This window comes from Rutidosis leptorrhynchoides, chromosome 1 (assembly GCF_046630445.1).
Source record: "Rutidosis leptorrhynchoides isolate AG116_Rl617_1_P2 chromosome 1, CSIRO_AGI_Rlap_v1, whole genome shotgun sequence".
NCBI classification, from domain to species: Eukaryota; Viridiplantae; Streptophyta; class Magnoliopsida; order Asterales; family Asteraceae; genus Rutidosis; species Rutidosis leptorrhynchoides.
Window position 1 is genome coordinate 628,812,324 of NC_092333.1, and position 11,591 is coordinate 628,823,914.

At 30.8% G+C, this 11,591-nt stretch overlaps 1 non-coding gene across 1 annotated transcript; it reads right to left on the reverse strand.

Annotated features, from left to right (window-relative positions):
* Positions 1-10,623: 10,623 nt before the first annotated feature.
* LOC139887345 (small nucleolar RNA R71) lies at positions 10,624-10,730 on the reverse strand. The gene has a single exon (XR_011773180.1). It is a non-coding gene; the product is annotated as a small nucleolar RNA R71 (small nucleolar RNA).
* Between the last annotated feature and the right edge of the window lie 861 nt (positions 10,731-11,591).

An 11,591-nucleotide genomic window follows, 5' to 3' on the forward strand; every position in this document is an offset into this window, starting at 1 on the left:
GCATGTGAATCTATAGTTTGAATATAATAACATGTATCATCTGCAGATTGCGGTTGTTGCATGGCTCTATCAACAGAAAAGGTAACACTCTCGTCCTCTATACTTAGGGTCAGTTTCTTACCAAACACGTCTATTATTTCTTTAGCCGTGTTTAAGAATGGTCTTCCTAATATGAGAGGAACTCGAGAATCTTCTTCCATGTCTAGAATAACAAAGTCTACTGGAAATACTAAAGTACCAACTTTAACTAGCATGTTCTCCATTATCCCTCTAGGATATTTTACTGATCGATCTGCTAGTTGTATACTTATTCGTGTTGGTTTCAATTCTCCAAGGTCTAGTTTAGCGTATAATGAATACGACATTAAATTTATACTAGCACCTAAGTCTGCCAATGCTTCTATTGAACTTAGACTACCTAGAAAACATGGAATTGTGAAACTTCCTGGATCTGAGAGTTTTTCTGGTAGCTTATTCAACAGTACTGCAGAACAATTAGCATTCATTGTAACAACCGAAAGTTCTTCCATTTTCTTTCTATTTGTGATTAGATCTTTCAAGAATTTAGCATATCTAGACATTTCTGAAATCACATCAATGAAAGGAAGATTGACATTTATTTGTTTAAACATATCCAAGAATTTGGATTGCTCGGCTTCAAGTCTTTCTTTTCTCATTTTACTCGGGTAAGAAAGTGGTGGTTGGTATGGTTTAACATAAGGTTTAGCCTTAACTATGTTATCTTCATTAACCTTTTCAACTACCGGTTTTGATTCCTTCTCTTGTTCAGGCTGTGGTGCCTGTGGAGGAATAGAGTCATCAGAAATTACAGGTATTTCAGGTGGTTTAAGTGTAATACCACTTCTCGTGGTAATGGCTTTAGCTGTTTCATTCCGGGGGTTAGCATTTGTATCATTAGGTAGACTCTCCGGTTTTCTTTCACCTATTAACCTTGCTAGGTTGCTCACTTCTTGTTCCAGATTTTGAATAGAAGCTTGTTGATTTTTAAATGCTTGAGCATTTTGTTCATTCGTTTGTTTCTGAGATATGAAAAATTGCGTTTGAGATTCAACTAGCTTTGACATCATGTCTTCTAAATTTGTCTTTTTATCATCGGTTTGTGGTGGTTTATTTTGAAAAATAGGTCTTTGCTGATTGTAAGTATTGTTGGATACTTGTTGATTGCTAGGACCTTGTTGGTTTTTGTATGGAACATTTCGGTTATAATTCTGATTTTGATTGTAGTTTGGTTTTGGCGGTTGATAATTACTTTGATAATTATTTCCAGGCCTTTGGTTCATGTATGAAACATTCTCTCTTTGTTCCATTGTTTGTTCAATACTGAGACAATCTTTTATCATATGTGGTCCTCCACACTGCTCACAACTAATTCGTATTGAGTGAATATCTTTAGTCATCTTTTTCATTCGTCTTTCGAAAGCATCTAACTTTGCGGAAATGGAATCAAAGTCATGGCTAGAATCGGCTCTAGCCGCTTTAGATGATCTAACGATGTCTTTTTCTTGATGCCATTCATGTGAGTGGGAGGCTATGTTATCAATAATTTTGTAAGCTTCAGTTGCGGTTTTCTTCATAATGGAACCACCAGCTGCTATGTCGATGTCTTTTCGTGTAGTAATGTCGCATCCTTGGTAGAATATTTGTACTATTTGATAAGTGTCTAAACCATGTTGAGGACATCCTCTCAACAACTTTCCAAATCTTGTCCACGCCTCATATAAAGTTTCATTTGGCTTTTGCGTGAACGTAACAATTTCTCCTTGAAGTCTCACAGCTTTAGATGCCGGAAAGAATTATTTAAGAAAATTTTCAACTAAAACATCCCATGTGTCAATCGCCCCTTCAGGTAACGTTTCTAACCAATCTTTGGCTTCTCCCTTTAAAGTCCAGGGAAATAACATGAGATAGATCTGTTCATCCTCAACTTCTCTGATTTTGAATAGAGTACAGATCCTATTAAAAGTTCGAAGATGTTCGTTTGGATCTTCCTTCGGCGCACTACTAAATTGGCATTGATTAGTTACCATGTGTAGGATTTGTCCTTTGATTTCATAATCTGGTGCATTAATGTCTGGTTGAGTAATGGCATGACCTTAGCCAATGTGTTTAGCCCTCATTCGGTCTTCCATACTTAGAGGTTCCAGATTTTCCATGATTGAATTTGTTGAATCTGAATCACTAGAGGATTCTGACTTAATGGTTTATTCCTCGACAATCTCTGGATGTGTGATTTATGGTTCAGGAGGAATGATTAGTGGTTCAGGATCTCTGAATTGTCCCTGAATATCCTTCGGATTCTCAATTGTGAGGTCGGGTTCAAAAAATAGATTATCAGAAATTTGAATTGGAGTACTTGGTCGACTAGATGACGATTCTAAAGAAAAATCAACGGTGACAATATTGGCTAGATGTCTTGATCGAGTTACAGGTGGTGAACGTATGAAAGGTGGTGAACGTTTTGCTCGGTGCATTCACTGAATATCCTATTAGTTATAAACATAAAAATTATATAAGTTATCAAATTAATAGACTTTTCTGATTTTGCCCACGTTTCGAATAGCCAATAGATGCAGCAGGTAGCCAGGACCCTTTAAAGCGGAAGCCCACAACTCGCCACTAACAAATCCAACTATTACTACGAACCAGAAAATTTTGCATGTCTATCAATTTAACCGCTTAAAATAATTTTTTCGTCGAAATTTAAAGAAAATAAAGAAAATTCTATGTCCTAAAAAATAGAGCGTAGAAATGAGAAAGAAAAAGAGCGCGTCGAAAAACGAGAGTCGAAAAACAAATGTCGAAAAACAAACAGTCGAAAAATAAAAATAAGAAAATAAAGCGTCGAAACTTAGAATTCTAAAAACTTAAGTCTAAAAGTTGCGGCTAAAGGTATTAAAGCTTAAAAGAAATTCTATATTCAAAACGGCAATTATTTAATTAGGCACTAAAATCTATTAAATACTTAAGCGATAAGTGGCGTCGTAAAATTCTAAAGCGCTTAAATCTTAGTCTAAAGAAAAAGTACTTAAGGGATTTAACGGCAAAGCCTAGAAATCTAGAAATAAAATAAACTACGGCAAAAAGTAAGTTTAAAACTAATTACGAACGATAAATATACAAATTACGATTAAACGAAATAAAAAGATACAAAATATAAAAATAAAACTTAAAGTTATAAAAATACAATTTTTATAAATATATTATTTTTATATTATTTATATAAAAGTATTAGTTTTAATAATAATTATTAAACTTAATAATATAAAATAAAACTAAAAATAAAACTAATTTAAACTAATTAATATTTTAATTAAACCCTAATTATAATTAATTATATAATAAAACTAACCCTAATTCGATTCAGTTAATGATCAGACCTGTCTTTTCACCTCATGCGATCGCATGAGGTTTCCTTGTTATGGCCATGCAATCGCATGGAGTCGAGTTCCAGGCCAGATTATGGGCTGCTACAGTACCAGGCCCGTTTAATCTTTTAATTGTTTTTTTAATTTATATAAAAAAATAATATGTAATAAAAACTTATATTTTCAAAAAAAAATTACTTATTAGTTTTAATTTTTTAACAAAATAAAAATAAAAATATAAACTTTTTAATTTAAATAGAAATATATTTTTCTTTTATATTTTGTTTTTAAATTTTTGTTTTTAATATTTAAAACTTACTATATTTTTACAAAAATAGATTAAAAACTGAATAAATTTTTTTTATAGCGTTTTGCTTCGGCGTTGTTGAAGTTCCCCGGCAGCGGCGCCAAAAATACTTGATGTTATGAGAGGTGTATATGAAATAGTTATATTTTTATTGCGAAATACTATTAAATACGATACAATTTTACACAAGTTATTTATTTATTTATATAGTGGATATACCTAAACCTTGCTACAACACTATAGGCAGTGTACCTAATCGTAAAGTAGTGTAGTTTTTAGTAAGTCCGGTTCATTCCGCAGGGAGCTAGCTGAGTTTAACGCTATATTTATTTTAAACTATATTTGTATCAATATTTATATAAGTAATATTATTATTATTATAAAAGGGGGGGTTTTACCGTTTAGTGACCGGTTTGTCGATTTTATGTCTTAAGTCACAATTAAAACCTAATGTAAAATATTAAATATAAATATAACTTAATTTAAAGCGTAAAATAAATGACGATAAATAAAAATGAGATAATTAAAAGTACGATAATTAAAAGTGCAATAAATAAAATGACAGTAAATAAAAGTGCGATGAGATATAAAATAAAGGAATTATGCTTATTTAAACTTTCGTAATCATGATGTTCGACGTGTTGATTTTAATTTATTACCATGGGTTAATTGTCCTTTGTCCTGGATTATTCGATATGTCCATCTGGTTTTTATCCATAACAGTCTATCAGTCATAAATATAAAGTGCGAGTGTCCTCGTCAAATTATCCTTATACCCGAAGTCAAATATTCCAACTAATTGGGGACTTAAACTGTAATAAGGTTTTAATACATTGTTAATGATTACACCAGGTTATCGACTGTGTGCAAATCAAGGTTTTAATACTTTATTAACAATTACACCAAGTGTCCTTGTATATAATTCACCCCTATTTTAATGAGTCCATTGACTATTAATCCATCCCCGTGTCCGGTTAAATGAACGATTATTAGTATTTATAAATATCCCGCCCATCGTATCTTATCGAGTGTATGTGGTTATTTATAATTACCTCAAATTGTAAATCTCTATATTAAATTAACGAACTATCATTCAGTTAAACAAATATAAAGCCCATTAATAGCCCATAGTCCAATTTCCACAAGTGTCGGTCTTTTGTCCAAACCCCAATTATGGTCCAAAGCCCAATAACCCTGTCTTTAATATTTAGTCCAACATCATGATTACTTTGGCTTAAATAAGCATAATAATAACTTATCTACGAGACATTAATTTAAAAAGGTTGAACATAACTTACTGTGATGACCCGGAAATTTCTGACCAAATTTAAACTTAATCTTTGTATGATTAACATTTCTAACACGATAAGCAAAGTCTGTAAAACTGAATCTCAAAATTTTTGAACTACTTTCATATATTCAAATACCTTTCGGTTGTTCTTGACGATTCCCGAACAATTATATGTATATAGATACATACATATATATATACTATAACTTGAAAACGTAACAATGTATTAATTGTTTGATACCGTACATTAAACTTATTGGTTTAAATATTTATTTGAATATATATGAAAAGTTGGAATATTAATGGTATGAATAACTTGCGACGTATATTTAAAACGTGTTTATGAATGTTGAAAATATATATTAACTTGGTCATAAAACGATTTGTTATTATATATATATTAACAAATAGCGAGACAACGATTTATAGAAGTAAATGACCAAAATACTCGAAAGTTTAAGATACACTTAGAATGATATAGTTTATTGATAATTTAAGACTATATTTTGACAAAGGTACGAGTCACAAAACGTAAATTGCGAGTTTTCTAAGCGTATGAAAATGCGTTCGAGAAACCGGAACTGGGACATAAGTCGAGTGACAACGTACGAGTCATCGGAACGAAAATTACAAGTCAACTATGCACATGAATTTAATATAATATATAATTAATTATTTAAATTATATATATTATATATATTATATTTAATTATGTCGACAAACATGAAAACAAAAAAATATGTGAGTTGGATCTGACGGCCATGCGATCGCATGAGAAATATGCATAAAACCCATGTGATCGCATGGGCATCAGAATCAGGAATTATGGCTATAAATACCAGGTTTCTGCTCGAGTTTTTTTACACTTATATTACTCCCTAAGTATTTATTTATTATAATAATAATAATAATAATAATAATTATTATTATTATTATTATTATTATTATATTATTAAGATTATTATTATTATTATTAATCTTAATATTTTTAGTAATACTATACATAAAATATTACGACGAGGTCATGAGCGTGTCACTTTCAAAACAAGCTTCAAACGGGATAGAACTAAGGAAATTATGGGTTACAGCTATGGAGGTTATGGGTAATGTTCATGGGTATTGTTCGCAAGTCAAACCTAGTATTTATCATCTCTGTTGCGTCTACGTACTTTCCTGCAATATTGAATCTCAATATTGATACGTGAGCATTCATATCTTATCTTTTATATATTAATAGTGTATACATGTCTAGTGCTCGAGTATATATTTATACATGCTTGTATGCTAAATTTCTTCGTTAAACAGTTTATAATGAATCACGAATTAAATACATATATTACTGGTAAAAGGTATATGATATACATGTTTTCGGAAAGCTAGCGAAAAATCAATAACTTTTCATTTAGAAATCGCGTATTTCGATGAACGAATCAAAAGATATGGTCAACTGAATTATAATTGACGTTAATTGGAATTGCTTTTGAATCTGCAATTAATATTTAAACAATCTGTTTATGAGATTGATAAAATACTACTAGCCAAGTAAATGAATCCTTATATAAAGCACATCTCGTTTTGTTGAACAATTGTCAATATTTTGACTTTTTGAAATGACTTTTGATAACTGATAATGCTAAAAATGAACATATATTTCATAGCATTATCCCTCAAGAAAGACAAGCTTTTAGTTGCAACTGTTCTATTTACAAGTGATATTCGTTTAAATAATAAAAGGTGAAGACAAAAGACAGATTCGACGAATTGAAGATGCAAACAACCAAAAAGCTCAAAAGTACAAAGTACAATCAAAGTGGTTCAAATTATTGGTGAGAAACGTCTCAAAATTACAAGAATACAAGACACGAAACGCAAAGTACAAGTTATTAAATTGTACGCAAGGACGTTCGAAAATCCGGAACCGGGACCAAAGACAACTTTCAGTGCGCGACGCAACGGACCAAAAATTACAAGTCAACTATGCACAAGAATATAATATAATATATATATATAATTATATAAATTATATATATATATATATATATATATATATATATATATATATATATATATATATATATATATATATATATATATATATATATATATATATATATATATATATTAAAAAATACAGCAGCCCACGTTTAAATCAAGAGATGAGCTGTATTCCATACCTCCGCACTCGCGGTACTTTTGTGAAGGAAACCTCAGCACTCGCGGAGGTCTACAGTGAAGTCAGGATCTATAAATTCAGCATTTTCGGACGTTTTATTTACACAGATATTTATTTTATTTTCTTTTTCTTAAAAACCCCATGTACCAAGTATCACTCCAATTAGTAATCTCAATTTATAATTTTAATTTTAAGTTAGTGGTAATAATAAGGTTGGGTTAGTCGAATGTTTTAAGGTCTTGTAAGTCGGAACTCTGTCCGTGTAACGCTACGCTATTTTTAACCACTGTAAGTTATGTTTATGTTATTTTCATTAATGTCTCGTAGCTAAGTTATTATTATACTTATTTAAGCCGAAGTAATCATGATGTTGGGCTAAAAATATTAAAATTGGGTAATTGGGCTTTGTACCATAATTGGGGTTTGGACAAAAGAACGACACTTGTGGAAATTAGACTATGGGCTTTATATTTATTTAACTAAATGATAGTTTGTTAATTTTAATATAAAGATTTACAATTAGACATACCTATAAATAACCATATACACTCAATCGGACACGATGGGCGGGGTATTTATATGTACGAATAATCGTTTATTTAACCGGACACGGGAATGGATTAATAGTCACTAGAATTATTAAAACAGGGGTGAAATTATATACAAGGACACTTGGTGTAATTGTTAACAAAGTATTAAAACCTTGTTACAGTTTAAGTCCCCAATTAGTTGGAATATTTAACTTCAGATATAAGGATAATTTGACGAGGACACTCGCACTTTATATTTATGACTGATGGACTGTTATGGACAAAAACCAGACGGACATATTAAATAATCCAGGACAAAGGACAATTAACCCATGGGAATAAACTAAAATCAACACGTCAAACATCATGATTACGGAAGTTTAAATAAGCATAATTTCTTTTATTTCATATTTAATTGCACTTTTAATTATCGCACTTTTATTGTCATTTTATTTAATTGCACTTTTAATTATCGTTCTTTTTAATTATCGCAATTTTATTTTATCGCATTTTTATTTATCGCAATTTCATTATTGTTATTTACTTTACTCTTTAAATTAAGTTATATTTATTTTTAATATTTTACATTAGGTTTTAACTGAGACTAAAGTCTTAAAATCGACAAACCGGTCATTAAACGATAAAACCTCCTTTTATAATAATAATATTACTTATATATATTTTTGTATTTTTACAAATATAGTTTAAAAAAAATATATAGCGTTAAACTTGGCTAAAGTTCCCCGTGGACGAACCAGACTTACTAGAAACTACACTACTGTACGATTAGGTACACTGGCTATAAGTGTTGTAGCAAGGTTTAGGTATATCCACTCTATAAATAAATAAATAACTTGTGTAAAATTGTATCGTATTTAATAGTATTTTGTTGTAAAAATATAACTATTTCGTATACACCTCTACGCACATCAAATATTTTTGGCGCCGCTGCCGGGAAAAGTTCAACGCAAAAGTAAACGCCAAATAAAAAAAAAAATTTATTAAGTCGTAATCTATTTCTGTAAAAATATACGTTTTAAATATTAAAAATACAAGAAAAAAAAAATATATCTATATATTTTTAAGTTTAGTTAAATTAAAAAGTTTATTTTTTTTATTTTGAAAAAGTTATAAAAAAAAGTAATAATTTATAGTTATATTTTATATATATTAAAAACAGAAAAATAAAAAATAAAAAAAATAAATAAAAACACTGAACCTGCACGAGCACCTCATCTGATCTGTATCTGAGGTATTCGCACTCGCGGTACCTTTTGCCAACTAGGATCCGCACTCGCGGAGGTTACTGACAGGTCAAACCTCAAATAGCATTAATTACGATTTAGGGTTTAATTTAATAAATATTATTATTATTAAACCCTAATTAGGGTTAGTTATTTTATTAATTAGTTTTAATTTTATTTAATTTGTAATATTTAGTTTAAATTAGTTTTATTATTTATAAAATTAATACTTTTATAAAAATAATAATATAAAAATAATATTTTTATAAAAATTGTATTTTTACAACTTTAAGTTTTATTTTTAAAAATTTCGTACCTTTTTAATCGTTTATTCGTAATATTTGTATTTTTCGTTCGTATTTAGTTTTAAGTCATAGTTTGTGCCATAGTTATTTTTATTTCTAGATTTTTAGGCTTTGCCGTAAAATCCCTTAAGTGCTTTTTCTTTAGACTAAGATTTAAGTGCTCTAGAATTTAGCGACGCAGTTTTTATATTTTAGTACCTTTTTAAGTTATTGTCGTTTTGGATATAGAATTCCTTTAAGCTTTAATACCTTTAGACATAACTTTTAATTCTTAGTTTTTAGTTCCTTTTAAGTTTCGACGCGCTACTTTCTTATTTTTATTTTTCGACGCCTATTATTTTTCAACCTTTTATTTTTCGACGTTTTCCGACGCGCTCTTTTTCTTTCTTATTTCTCGACACTCTAGTTTTTAGGACTTAGATTTTTTCTTTAAATTTCAACGAAAAATTATTTTAAGCGGTTAAATTGATCGACATCAAAATTTTCTGGTTCGTAGTAATAGTTGGATTTGTACGTGGACCGGGTTATTGGAGCCAAACAGTAATCAATTATATTGAGACCAAACGAATCCTGCCCCTCTGCTGCATCTTTTGGCTATTCGAAACGTGGGCAAAATCAGAAAAGTCTATTAATTTGATAACTTATATAATTTTTCTTATTTTTATAACTAATAGGATATTCAGTGAATGCACCGAGCAAAACGTTCACCACCTTTTGTACGTTCACCACCTGTAACTCGATCAAGACATCTAGCAAACATTGTTGCCGTTGATTTTTCTTTAGAATCGTCATCCAGTCAACCAAGTACTCCAATTCAAATTTCCGATAATCCATTTTTTGAACCCGACCTCACAATTGAGAATTCGGAAAATATTCAGGGTCAATTTAGAGATCCTTAACCATTAATCTTTCCTCCGGAACCACCAATCATTCAAACAGAGATTGTCAAGGAACCAACCATTAAATCAGAATCCTCTATTGATTCAGATTCAACAAATTCACTCATGGAAAATCTGGAACCTCTAAGTATGGAAGACCGAATGAGAGCGAAACGCACTGCCAAGGTCACGCAATTACTCAACCAGACATTAATGCGCCAGATTATGAAATCAAAGGACAAATTCTACACATGGTAACTAATCAATGCCAATTTAGTGGTGCACCGAAGGAATATCCAAATAAACATCTTCGCACCTTTAATAGAATCTGCACTCTATTTAAAATAAGAGAAGTTGAAGATGAACAGATATATCTCATGTTATTTCTCTGGACTTTAAAGGGAGAAGCCAAAGATTGGTTGGAATCGTTACCTGAAGGGGCGATTGATACATGGGACGTTGTAGTTGAAAAATTTCTTAAACAATTCTTTCCGGCATCTAAAGCCGTGAGACTTCAAGGAGAAATTGTTATGTTCACATAAAAGCCAAATGAAACTCTATATGAGGCATGGACAAGATTTGGAGAGTTATTGAGAGGATGTCCGCAACATGGTTTAGACACTTGTCAAATAGTACAAATATTCTACCAAGGATGCGACATCACTACAAGGAAAGACATCGATATAGCAGCTGGTGGTTCCATTATGAAGAAAACCGCAACTGATGCTTACAAAATTATTGATAACACTGTTTCCCACTCACATGAGTGGCACCAAGAAAAAGATATCGTTAGATCATCTAAAGCAGCTAGAGCCGATTCTAGCCATGACTTAGATTCCATTTCCGCAAAGATAGATGTTGTCGAGAGACGAATGGAAAAGATGACTAAAGATATCCACTCAATACGAATTAGTTGTGAGCAGTGTGGAGGACCACATTTGACAAAAGATTGTCTCAGTATTGAACTAACAATGGAAAAAAGAGAGAATGTTTCATACATAAACCAAAGGCCTGGAAATAATTATCAGAATAATTATCAACCGCCAAGACCGATCTACAATCAAAACCAGAATTATAACTGAAATGTTCCATACAACAATCAACAAGGTCCTAGTAATCAACAAGTGTCCAATAATACTTACAATCAACAAAGACCTAATTTTCAAAACAAACCACCACAAACCGATGATAAAAAGCCGAATTTAGAAGATATGATGACGAAGCTAGTTGAATCTCAAACTCAATTTTTCACATCTCAGAAACAAACCAATGAACAAAATGCTCAAGCATTTAGAAATCAACAAGCTTCTATTCAAAATCTGGAACAAGAAGTGAGCAACTTAGCAAGGTTGATAGGTGAAAGAAAACCGGGAAGTCTACCTAGTGATATAAATGCTAACCCCCGAAATGAAACAGCTAAAGCCATTACCACGAAAAGTGGTATTACACTTAAACTACCTGAAATACCTGTAATTTC